Raw genomic sequence first — 12,949 nt, 5'->3', positions numbered from 1 at the left:
ATTTTTTCTAACAAATTTGCTACCTGATTTTCATCCATCATACTTCTGTTACATGTGTGGAACCTTTTTTCATTGAACTCTGTGTTAGTTTTCAGCTCTTTTAATGCACTTTCACATGTTTCACCTGGTTCATGAGTCACCACTGTGATTAAATAAGAAAGTGCTCCTCTGCCAAAAGTTCTCTCTAACCACTCCACTCCTGAGCTGTACTGGCTGCTATGCAGAGTGTTGGGTAATAGTAAGACAAAGGCATGAACTCCCTGATTTAAAGGGATTTCCTTTGTTTGTAGACCCAGCATGTTAATGACACAGACGTGTCGACCACACAGATTATACAGATTGGATGAAAACTGTTCCACATTTGTTTGCTCGTCATGGTCAAGTAAAATGTTCTTTGGTCCGATCTCAGTGGAAGCTGGGTCACCAATCAGTACAAGTGTGAGATCAGGAGCCACTGAAGAAAAAGAACAACATGTTACAGCATGTTACAATACAGAAACCATTAAAATCACAGTGTGAACGATTACTTTGTGATTTTACTGGACAGTAACTAAATATAAGAAGAAATTACATTTAATTAATTAAAGAGGTAAACGCTTCACTGTGTTTAAACTCAAATTAGATGCATACTCTAAACAGGCCTGACTATAACAGTATAATATGATCACATTACTTCTCTCATTGATGAGAGGAGTTTCAGATGTGTTTTCAGACTCTCCTCCTGTGCTGTCATTGTTCTGCTCTGCCGCTGCAATATCTTGATCCTCCATCTCATCAGCTTCTCATTTTACTGCAGGTCTGTGTATCACATATGCATTCACTTTATCAAAGGTGAAAGTACAAAAAGAGAGAACTATTTATCAGGTGCACACGTTCAGCTGCTCGTTAATGCAAATATTTAGTCAGTCAATCAAGTGACAGCAACTCAAAACATTTAGCCAAACATATAGACACAGTCGGGATGACCGGCTGAAGTTCAAAATGACCATCAGATTTGATAAGAAAAGTAATTTATTTGATTTTGAAGGCGGCATGAGCTATTAGGATTTTCTGATTGCTGATGTCAGAGGAAAATGGGTAGACTGCTTCAAGCTGATAGGAAGGCTCAACTCAAACCATTTAACTCAACCATTCATTACAACAAAGATATGCAGAAAAACATCTCTGAATGCACAACACTTCCAACCATGAAGCAATGGCCTACAGCAGCAGAAGACCGCACCAGGTGCCACTCCTTTCAGCTAAGAACAGGAAACTGAGGCTGCAGGTGACACCAAAACTGGACAACAGAAGATTAGAAAAATGATTCCTGTTCATCATAACACTGGTGTTTGTTTCTGTTGAATGAGTACTTTTAATTTTGAAACTTTAAAAATGTCATTTTTAATGCATTTAAATTGTACAGTTGATTTGTATTGTATTGTGGTAAATATAGTTGGTATTTTTATAATTCATCTACTGTAAACAATTCCTCATCACTCCTCATTGTCATTTAGTGGTTAAACTAAAAACCAAAAAACATTTAATGGGTATGGGTGTGTAATGGTAGAACAAACATACGGATAAGGAAAAACCAACAGGATGTGTCCTAGCTAAATACTGCAACACTATGTGCTGGCATAACAACTTCAGTGCTCCTTGACAGTGAAGCCAGAGATCAACATCTAAAATGTTCATTCAGCATTTCTCATTGGTGCTTAAATGTACTGAGTTCTCAGGGCTGTAAAGACTATAGCTTTTTTCTTACATAACTTTTAACCTCTTCAAGGTAAATGTTAAATTTAGCTTGAAGAGGTGATCGATCAGAAAAAAAAACAAAAAACTTACAACTGGTTTAAAATGATGGTTCCCTCTAAAAGTGTAAATGGAGCCAAACCAAGCACCCAGACCCTCACTGTAGGGGTCAGAAGTTACGTTTTTCCTTTAATACTCATGCCTGCACAGATTTGACCAGGTCTTTACACACACACGCAGACATAACTGTGTTTCATTGTTTTTATAACAGTGACAATAAAGAGCTATTCTACAAGAGAAATACTATTAAATAATGATCAACTCACCTCTGTTTTGTGTAGATCCAGATGCCTTCTTATGAATCCTACAAGACACTGATCTTTATATAGAGATCAGTAATATTTAATGATAGGTCTGCCCCTCATAAACTCCTCCCAGCTGCTCTCAAGAAATGGATGTCATATAATACCATAAGGAGCTTTAGATCTCTGCATAAGCAAGTTGCAAATGAGTGATGTCCTCCATCACTCCCAGTTGTCAGTTAATAGGAAAAAATTGTCATGATCACTAAAGAATTAATTTAAAAGATATTTCCCCTTTATATGGATCATGAACTCTGCTTGGTTTTCTGATGAAGTGCTGAACCAGTAATAATGAGTTTGGAAAGGAATATGTGTCGATAGAAATCATGGAACTAATTTTCATCCACATTGTGTTTACATTAAAAAATATTGCTTATTGCACCATTTAATAGCAGTATTTCAAAGCCTGAACTTATTTCTACATGAAATGCAATCACATTCAGATTGCCTGCAGTCAAAAATCCAGTGTAAACTAAATTTAGTCCAATATTATTCTTAAAGTGTTTTAGCTCCAACACAAACAGTAACTGCTTCTGAGTGAAAGTTGGGTACTTTAATCAGGCCGGTGTGAGAACACTCCTTCCACATCACTACAAACACACGGACTTTGCAACAAAGAAGTTTTGTTGCTCTGCTCCTCCCAAACTCCTCCCATCTGCTCCCAATAACTGAGATGTCATATAAAATTTATCAGGATCAAACATTAGTTTCAAATTAGTGATATAAAAATGAAAGTCAAAGTAGAATGGCTACACCACATGATTTCCCAGAAACCATGTGACTTAAGTTTCACCTTACTCATTCATACACAGCCTAGGATGGATTGAACAGCTGTTTCCAACAAATCTGTACAGCTGTGGACAAAGGTTTTTGGTCACACAAAGTTTGTTTTTTAATTGTTGTTTTCTTTACACCTTTCTACACTGTAAAATCTAATTAGTTCCTAAAACTTAAAAAAATATTCAAACTCATTTACAAAGTAAAGCTCACTTAAGTTACGGGAACTTATTCATGAAGTTCTGACGAACAAACATGGGAAATTCATAAGTTTCAAAACCTTTTATCAGCAAATACATTTTAAAAATTGTTTTAACAGTGGTGCCACTGCCAGTACTTCTGGCCACAATTGTATTCACTGTAATTAAGTGTTAAAAAGGTGCAGTACGGGCTCTACTTTTACCTGAGTAATTAGTCAATCTCACTTTTGGAGACAAATCTTTCACAGAGAGATCAGCCATTGTTTTAACGTTGAACATATGTGGAATAAGTGTCACGTCTGCAGAGGCAGATGACAGGGAGTGAGGTGAACGCGGACCCAAAAGCAGACATGGAGCTGACATGGATGTTAACAAAAAGCGACCCTTTTATTTGGCTGAAAAAAGGCCCAAACAAAAAGCAAAGAACAACTAGAATAGAACAAACAAAATCTATACTGGAAAAACAAAAATAAAACAAATAAACAAAACACTGCATGAAACTTGGAACCTGGAAAAACAGAGGTAGGAAACTCAGACAAACCAACCACAGACAAAGGACTAAATACACAAGAGGGTAATGAGGGAATGAGGAACAGGAGGGAACACAGCTGGAACTAATCGCACACAAGACACGGGGAGGAAGAAAAACAGAATGCACTAACACAGGACTGTCAAAGTAACACAGGAAATACGCAAACATAGAAACCAGGGTCACCAAACATAACACAAGGAATTCGGGGTGTAATGGCTATCTTAATTTCTTCTTCTTAGTGTTCTCTGTAACATGGTAGACTAATGTGCCTGTGTTACTTCGGCTCCATATTATTGTGTGAAGTTGCACTGGGTTGGGAGTGGTTGTGTGTGTGTGTCACATTTTTGGTAAGCCAATGGCTGGAATGGGGTTGGACTAATTAGAGGCAGGTGTAATTGATTGCACTGATACACTGGTCTACTTATAGCCCACACTACAAACACTGCTGTGTCATTTTGTCTCTCTGTGCAGGTATGTAATGTGATGAAATCGGATATGTTTGGGATGGATGGGTTTTGCGCTATGAATTCTACAGTGAATGTGTAATTTTGTCTCTCTGTGCAGGCCAGGGCCTGTTATATGCCACAGCCTAAAGGCAGCAGAGTTGCAGAGGCTGGAGTGACTACTGGCTATCTACTTGCAGGGTGGTGGGTCTCAGAGGACAACTGCTAACCCTGTTGAAGTCAACACGTGGAGTGCAACTGGCAGTGTGGCATAGTTGGCTCTGGCCTTGGGACTGTGTGTTTTTACTTGATTCGTAAATGGGACACTGGACTGTTTTATCTTTTGATTATTTGTCAATAAATTATCTTTTAGAATTTTATTGACTGTCATCTTTTTGCCCACGGCTGAGATGGTTGGTCAGACCTAAAATCTTTTTTTGGGTCTGTTACATTCTCTCCTTTACTTAGATGTAAATAATCACACTCTGGATGGACGAGTCTGTTTTGCGCGTCAGTTTGTGCAACAACGACGGTAAAACCATTGTCACTCCGCCATCTGCTTGTTTATTTTCCACAAACTTTTCACAATAAAGGCACAATATCCTTTTGAGGCTTTTCAAAATAACACATGAAATGACTATAAATGGCCCTTACATTCCGGCCCCTAATTGTTACTGCTGAGGCATAACAATTAGTCCATGTGAGTCAGGAACTGTTCTCTCAACCTTTCCCATTATCCAGGAACTTCTTGGTGCACTGTCATCAAGTATGAGAACAACCTCTCCTGGTCTCAGATTTCTCCTAGTCACTAACCACTTCTGTCTTTCTTGTAAAAGTGGCAAATACTCTTTAGTCCAATGTTTCCAAAAAATATCAGACGGGTACTGCACCTTTTTTGGCATGCAAGTCTTCTCTTTGGAACAATCCAGGTGGTGGTACTGGCTGCCCTTTAAAAAGAAGTAGATGATTGGGTGTAAGTGCCTCTAAATCACTGGGGTCATTAGACACTTGTTATTGGCCTGCCATTGACAATTGCCTCAACTTCACATAGCAATGTCAGCAAGCGTTCATCATCCAAAGGTTGCTGCTTTAGAATCTGGTTAATTCTCCTGAGCGTATTTGCCTCTCTCAGATTCCTCCAAAATGTGATCCTGCTGGAGGGTTAAATATCCAAGTGATGCCTTTTTGCATGAGCATTTCTGAGATTTTGGAGTGATTCCATCCCTTGATTGCTTCACGCATCCTTTTGTGCACCCACAAGGTTAGTGCCATTGTCTGATCTCATGACAGACACCTGACCTCGTCTTGCAATAAACCTCCTGAATGCATTTATGCAGGAATCAGTCTCAAGTGAGTGGGCAACTTCTATGTGTATTGCTCTAACAGTAAGACATATAAACAATACATCATATCGCTTAACTCTGTTACGCCTTTATTTGACTTCAAAAGGTCCAAAATAGTCTATGCCCACATTTGTGAATGGAGGTTTGTCAGGCATCAGGCGATCCTGTGGCAAGTTTGCCATTCTTTGTTCACCAGGTTTTGCAGATGTCCTTCTACATGTTACACACTTTGACAGGATCTTTCTTATTGCTGAATCTGCCTGTGGAATCCAGAACCTTTCTCTCAGCCTGGATAATGTGTAATTCCTTCCTCCATGACCTGTTTCTTGGTGAATGTGTCTCAGAATCAAAGTAGAAACATGATGATTTAGGAAGGATCACTGGATGCTTAACATCAGCTGGTAGTGCTAACTCATGCAAACTATTGCCAACCCTTAAAATTCCATCCTGGACAAAAGGATCCAGCTTTGCAATGTGACTGCTCCTTTTTAAGCTTGTCGCCTTTATGAAGACTTGCAAGTTCATCTGCGAAGCTTTGATGTTGACAAAACGTAGCAATCTCAGTTTCTCCTATTGCAGCATCTGCAGTAATGAGTGAAGATCCCTTAATACATGGTTTGAACTGTTGCATTTGATCGGCAACCTTTTCGGCTTTCCTTTTGCTGCTTTTACAGCCACTTACTTGTGACATGAGAAGCTTCCAATGTGCGCTTAGCCTGCGAAGCAGCAGCTTAAACATGACTATCCATTAAACTGCCTTCTTTAGACGGTGCCAATCTGAATAGTGAGAGATCAGCTTGTTTAGTGGATTTTCATGTACTTCTGTAACATCCACATGCATTACCTCCTTGACTTCAAAATCTTTTTTTGTATTTCTTTAATGTCCGGTGGGATTGGCCAGTTTTTTTGTCTATTGTCAAAAACTCTGGCCCAGCAATCCAGTTTGGAAACATCATAAATGTGTTTGTGTTCATTCCTCTTGAAGTGTGGTCAGTAGGGTTTAATTCAGAGTTTACATACATCCACTGACTTGGTTTTGTGTTGTCTCTAATAGGTGACACTCTATTTGCTACAAATGTCTTAAACATGATGTTCTCACTGGAAATGTACTTTAAAACAGTTGTACTGTCAGACCAAAACACAGAATCTTCTTGTGGCATTTGCAGCTCCTTTCTCATGAGCCTGTCCATTTTTATAGCAACTGCAACTGCTGTCAGATCGAGATGTGGAATTGTTTTTTGCTTCAGAGGAGACAATCTGGACTTGCCAATGATGAATGAGCAGTGAGTTTTTCTTTTCTGGTTTGTGATACGGAGGTAAGTAACGACTCCATAGCCCCTCTCACTGGCATCAGCGAAGTGGTGCAATTGTGCAGATATGACCGCTCCAAATTCAGCATGTTTTAAAGACCTGTTGATGGTAAACCCATGAAGTTTTGAAAGCTCTAAATGCCAAATTGTGACATTTGAGCAAGTTCAGCGGGGATTTCCTTATCCCAAGAGATATTCCTGCCACAAAGCTCTCGCAGGATGATTTTTGCTGGCAGAATGATGGGAGATAGAAACCCCAACGGGTCATATATTGCACTTACAAATGAGAGGATGCCTTGCTTTGTCTTTGCCATAAGTTTTTCATTTATCCTGATCTTAAATACATCTGTCTCTGTGCACCAGTTCACTCCTACAACTCTTTCATCAGGTAGTGCATCATGTCTCAAATCCAGATCTTTAATCTCTTTTGCTCTTTCCTTTTCAGGAATGGAAGCAAGAACACCTCTGCTGTTGCTCATTCACTTTGTTAAGTGCAATCCTCCACTCTCACACAATGCTCTCAGGTCCATAACCATAGTACATGTCTCTGTTCCATCTGAAAGTGGGAGAAGACAATTATCTACATAAAAGTTGTTCAGAACAGCGTTAACTGCTGCTAGTGGCCTTTTTTCTTGAACGTCTTCTCCTGCTTTCTTCAGTGCAGAGTTTGCACAGCTTGGGGAGGTTGTAGCCCCAAACAAGTGCACCATCATTTTGTATTCTTCTTCTTCTCGACATTAGTGACAGAGATGCAATTTACTGAAACACTCAGCTCTCTGTCAGAAGGAGTAGAGCAAGAATCTCTCTTGAGAAGGCCATTGATAACCCAACCCAGGACTGTTTGAATAGCATATGGACCATTATCTTCACTATGAATAAACTCCCATGATTCCATAGCCTTGTGCACATCACACCCTATCAAAAGTCTGATGTCTGCATCTAAATGTGGGAACTTGATTTGCTGAAGATGTGGCTACCTTTTTAAGTTATCCTGTCTAGGGATGTTCTCGCTAGACACTGGAATGTCTACATGAGTGTAAATGTCAGGAAGATCTTTATAGGTGTTCTCATTCAAACCACACACTTCTAATCCTGATAGGTGGTAGCTTGTCACCAACTTTTCCTGCCCCATTGTGCGAAGCATGAATTTTGTTTTCTTGCATTGCATTATTACAACTGGTGAGAAACAGTGAATAGCTATGAAGAGCCTTTGCATCATCTGTTTTGATTTGTGGCCACTTGAATGCTCTGTTCATATAGACAGTTGCAATTCTCAGTTCATTACTATAATGACAAAACAGCAACTTCCTTGCCTCACTGTAGCCTTGTTGAGGATTCATGTGCTGACAACTTCTTACCAAATCTCTCAGTTCACCTCTGGTGAACTGTTCAAGGTAATATAACCTGTCACTGTCAGTCTTGTCATGAATTGTGTGGTCAGAGGCTCTTATAAATGGAATGAACTCAAGTGGATCACCACTAAAGATGGGAATGTCTCTTTGGGGCAAATGTAACAGTCTATGTTGTTTGACTAACATCTCACTGATGTCATTTTGTTTCAACATGACTTCACATAGATTCATTGGAATAACACTGGCATCAGTTTGGTGTATGTTATCATCTTGTTTTACATCATGACCAATTTTCCTTTGACTGCCCACCATGTTCACCGTGTACCTTTGGCTCTTTCTTTTTCTGGCAACAGTAACAGTACATCAACATTTGCTTGTAAGAATCTTCATGTAGCTTTGAAAAGTTATGTAAATGTTCATCAGTAGACTTTTATTCTCAAGACTTTCATTCTCTTTCATTGGTCTGCTAATTTTATTCATTTTCGAAGTTAATTGTGACAGCTTGGACCTTCTTGTGTTTATGTGCCTGCTAAGCTGTTCTTCCAAACCTCTTTGGGTATACTTTTGTGCCCTCTTGTGGCCAGTCACGCTACTGCAGCTCTGTGCCCCGGACCTGGGATCTTGCGGGTCTTCATCTGCCAACTTTTCTCCTTTTACACAACTTCTTATCCAACAAGTGTTCATGAAACAAATGGTCTGTGACACAAAGCTGAGGCTTTCGTAGTGTCATCTTTCTTAAGATAAATCGCAGCAAAAAATTTCTGGCACAACTTCACCTACTTCCAAGGTGCATGGAGAGGATGAAAGAATTCACAATGTAGGAACTCCAGCAACACTTAAGGGAAGATGAACAACTTTAATAATTGACCCTTCATCAAGCCACAAGCCAAAACGCATTGGTCAATTATTAAAGTTGTTCATCTCATCTTTCTTAAGACCAAAACACTCTGTCTTATTTGTTGTCTTATTTGTGAGAAGTTTAGTGTCGTTATTGTTCAATTTTAGCATGTTCAATTTTGTAGCTTGGCAGCATATCATAGTCCAACGTTATCCATGGAAGCTTATTTTTTTTTCTTCTTAGATTCTTCATGCACACAGCTCTGTACACTTAACTGACTTGTGGTATCCAACTTTGTATGGCCTCGTGTTGATGCAATCGTCTCGCTCTGGAGCAGGATGGTTTTACTTAATGTAATGGCTATCTTAATTTCTTCTTCTTAGTGTTCTCTCTTTTTCTTATATCTAAATAATCACACTCTGGATGGACAAGAGACTGTTTTATGCGTCGGTTTGTGCAACAACGACAGTAAAACCATTATGGCGCTCCGCCGTTTATTTTCCACAAACGTTTCACAATAAAAGCACAATATGAGATATATAGATATATAGATATATAGATGTATATAGATGTATATAGATATATATATATATATATATATATATATATATATATATATATATATATATATACATATATATGTATATATATCTATATCTATATATATATATGTGTGTGTGTGTGTGGGGGGGAGAATAAACAAATATCGATTATCAAATCAAATTTCAATTATTTCCTATATACTGACCTTAAACATAGACAATTACAAAAACAGAACTTATGGAAATAATTTAAAATAAAAGAAGAAGAAAGCTACAGAGGTGTAGACAGACATCTGTGTGTATAATTCCTACAGATTAGTGTCCCAATAAATGACTCTGTCACACTTAGAAATGAAGATATTCTCTTTGCAACACAACTTGTTGTTCCTTCATCACTGTCATCTCTCATCTCAGTCTTTTGTCATTACTGTCCTGTTCTTCCTTGGCACTGCTGCCCTCTCCTGGTTACAGTGGGTCAGTGGTTGCTGAGAGGAGCTGTGAGCTGTTGGTCTTCTGCCTATTCTCATTCATCTGTGTCATTTTAAACCATTAATCACATTCTAAAATAATGAATCAGACTTTAAATGCTGCTTAACTATGTGGCACCTCGTATTGTGCATTATGAACATTGCTCTGTAGAAGAAGAAGAGTGTGATGCAATGTGAAGTGCATTATGAGCAATGCAGGGTGTTCTACAATTCATATCAACTCTGTCAATGAATGTTAAATTCTAAAATAAAAACAAAACAACACATCATGAATGTATTTTCTTCCACTTCTTTCAGGAACCTAAGCACAGAAGCCTAGCTCCTCACAAACATTTAGACCGTCACAGAGAAAACAGATGTCTGTACTGATCACCCTACAAAGAAACAAGAGGATAAGGACAAACATGGAGACAGAAGGGCAAAAAAGACAGAAAGGTTTATAAAAGCTCATCAAGATTAATAGGAATTATACACAAAGTAAACAATGTTACTGAGTTTCTCTATTGGTGATGGACGAGTTCATGCCTATCTCCTATCTTATTCTGAGCCCATGGATGCAGCCATACCACACAGGACACATGACCAGCACACACTCTGAGTGTGTTTCTATACCCAGTTTACTGAAATATGGAAATACCCAACAGTGTGTCTGTATAAAAGTCAGTTCATATCCAACATCTACACTCAGGCACGTGCAGAGGGGGGGGCGGAAGGGGCTTGAGCACCCGCCCCTTTCCTGATGGGTGCCCAAAGTGCCCTTTTGTTGAGGCAATTTTTTTAAAAAATTTTAATTATTTTTTTTTTAATGTGTGTGTGCGTGCGGAGTCCTGTCTGTGCCCCTCAACAATAATATTTAACTATTAATCACAGTTTTGCTAAATAAAAGGATCTGGCTTGCATCAGTCACATGATCACCATTAACCAATGATCGCCCTTGACGGCAGAACGCACTGGTTACGAGCCGGGAACGAGCTCACAAAGAACATGTGCATTTTTTGCGGTCCGGAGCTGTAGGAGAAACACAAATTACCTCAGACACACAGACTGATGCGACAAAACCAGTAAGCAGGTGTACAGCGCACACTGTAGTCTAAAGCACACAGGAGTATTAGCTTATTACGTACACGTTGGTAAGCTGTCTTGTGGCAACTGACGAACTGAAACAAATGAGCGTGCTGTGTGTGCAACAGCGCGACAAACATTACCTGTCCTTTACTGCACAAGTAGTGCTGGTCATAGCTGCTGGCTCACTGGGTAAGGCTGTCATGGGTCTGTAGCTCTGTCCACCGTTTTAGGGAACATATTTAGTTTTAAAGTAAGTTACAGGGCTTTTCCTGCCTTTCTGGAGGGCTTATATTTCACTTAAAACGATCTAATGTGCATGTCCACATAATAATGGATTATTATAATTATAATATTTAAAAAACACACTGTATTTTAAAGAACATACATTAAGAAACAGATTATATTAGATTTATATTTTAAATAAGACAAAATGCTGATTTTACAGCAGCAAAAGTATTGTATCTCTACAGTTTAAAAATGTAATAAGCTTTCTGCCTGCACAGAGTGGATAGTGAAACAATGGGAATCATCGTAAATACATTATTTCAAATTTATTACTTTTTTCCCCTCATTGCTTTATTATTGTAGCTCTAGTAATAAATAATAAGGGAAGGATTCTGGATCAGCACCATGATGGAAACTTGTGCCCACAGTATATACAGTATTCTGAAGAAGGTCTAAAATGTCACTGTGTGTGTTTTATGTATATGGATTTTTAAATTATTACTCATAATATAACATTGTCCAGACATGGCTGGTAAGGACATGAGGAGGAAACAGTAGGAGCTGTGTGAGGCTACTAAAGGCAGTGGATCCCTCAGCAGCTGGATTACAAAGAGCACAGGTAACATTAACACATGTACCAGTTGTTGGAGAGGTATTCCAGTATAAAAATAATAATAAGCACAACTGAAATGTTTTGCTTCTATAACATTTTTCTGTCATCATTTTATTATAGATTAAGTGTAAGAGTTGTTAAGTGTAGATAATTAAATAATAGTTTATTGCAATAGCAAGTTGTGCCTTGTTCTCAGATGGACAGCAAGTGGAGAGTGATAGATGAGATGAGGGGATGGAAGGAGGAAGAGAGGCAAAGAGTGATTCACAGGCAGAGTCTAGTTTATTTCTCAGTTTTTTGTTGCCTTATGGTTCCAAGCGCTGTCACCAATCTTTGCATTTTGTTATTATCTCATGACACTTATTTAATCAGCTACCATCTCTCCTATGGACTTTTTAATGTCTACAGTCTCAGATCAACACAGCGCTGCCCTCCAGCACTATCAGCAGCAGGAGCAGCAGCAACCCCTCAACAGCAACATTGTACCCATCAGGTAAAACATAGGCTATGTTTGCTTTGCCTCACAACAGTGATATAGTATGATGTGATCCCATATTAGATTCTTGATGAATGTGTGTTGTTGTTATTCAGCCTGGTTCAATTTGCCCCTTTTTAGCTTTGAGCACCCGCCCCTATAAACGTCTCTGCACGGCCCTGGCAAATACAGTCTGCATCTCCACCTGTTCATTTATTTTTGAGGCTGTTCATTGGTTTCCTTGAGTGCCTTGCAAAAGGTGCTTACACCTCTGGTGCGGTGGTTATGTTATTCATACTACACACAGGTACTCTCTAGTATAATATGTACATGCAGTGTTTCATTTTGCACTATACTGCAATGATCATCCTTCAAGGTAATTTGAACCATCAGACACTTAATCCGGTCGTTAAGTCTGACGTCACTAGCCGTGTCTGGGCCTAAACTCCGCTGCAGGTGCATATATCCAACAATCACTATTGCATTACTGAGAGTTGAAAAACTGTCTAAAGTCTTTCATCTTTAATAAAATGATCAGCGTTCTGCTCTACCAGGTGTAACAATTGAGTTTAACATCCAGGCATCCATGAAAACGGAATTTATGGGATTTAACGGAGTTAGAAGTTAGCAGCAAGTTAGCTCGCTAGCTT

At 38.9% G+C, this 12,949-nt stretch overlaps 1 long non-coding RNA gene across 1 annotated transcript; it reads left to right on the top strand.

The window, feature by feature from the left end:
- The first annotated feature begins 3,981 nt into the window (after positions 1 to 3,981).
- Positions 3,982 to 4,428, top strand: LOC120441110. The gene is made up of 2 exons (XR_005613783.1): positions 3,982 to 4,076; positions 4,170 to 4,428. It is a non-coding gene; the product is annotated as an uncharacterized LOC120441110 (long non-coding RNA).
- Positions 4,429 to 12,949: the final 8,521 nt, after the last annotated feature.

Source organism: Oreochromis aureus, linkage group 2 (genome assembly GCF_013358895.1).
Source record: "Oreochromis aureus strain Israel breed Guangdong linkage group 2, ZZ_aureus, whole genome shotgun sequence".
Taxonomy (NCBI): domain Eukaryota; kingdom Metazoa; phylum Chordata; class Actinopteri; order Cichliformes; family Cichlidae; genus Oreochromis; species Oreochromis aureus.
Note: the sequence above shows the minus strand (reverse complement) of the source record. Positions and strands in the feature narration are given on the sequence as shown.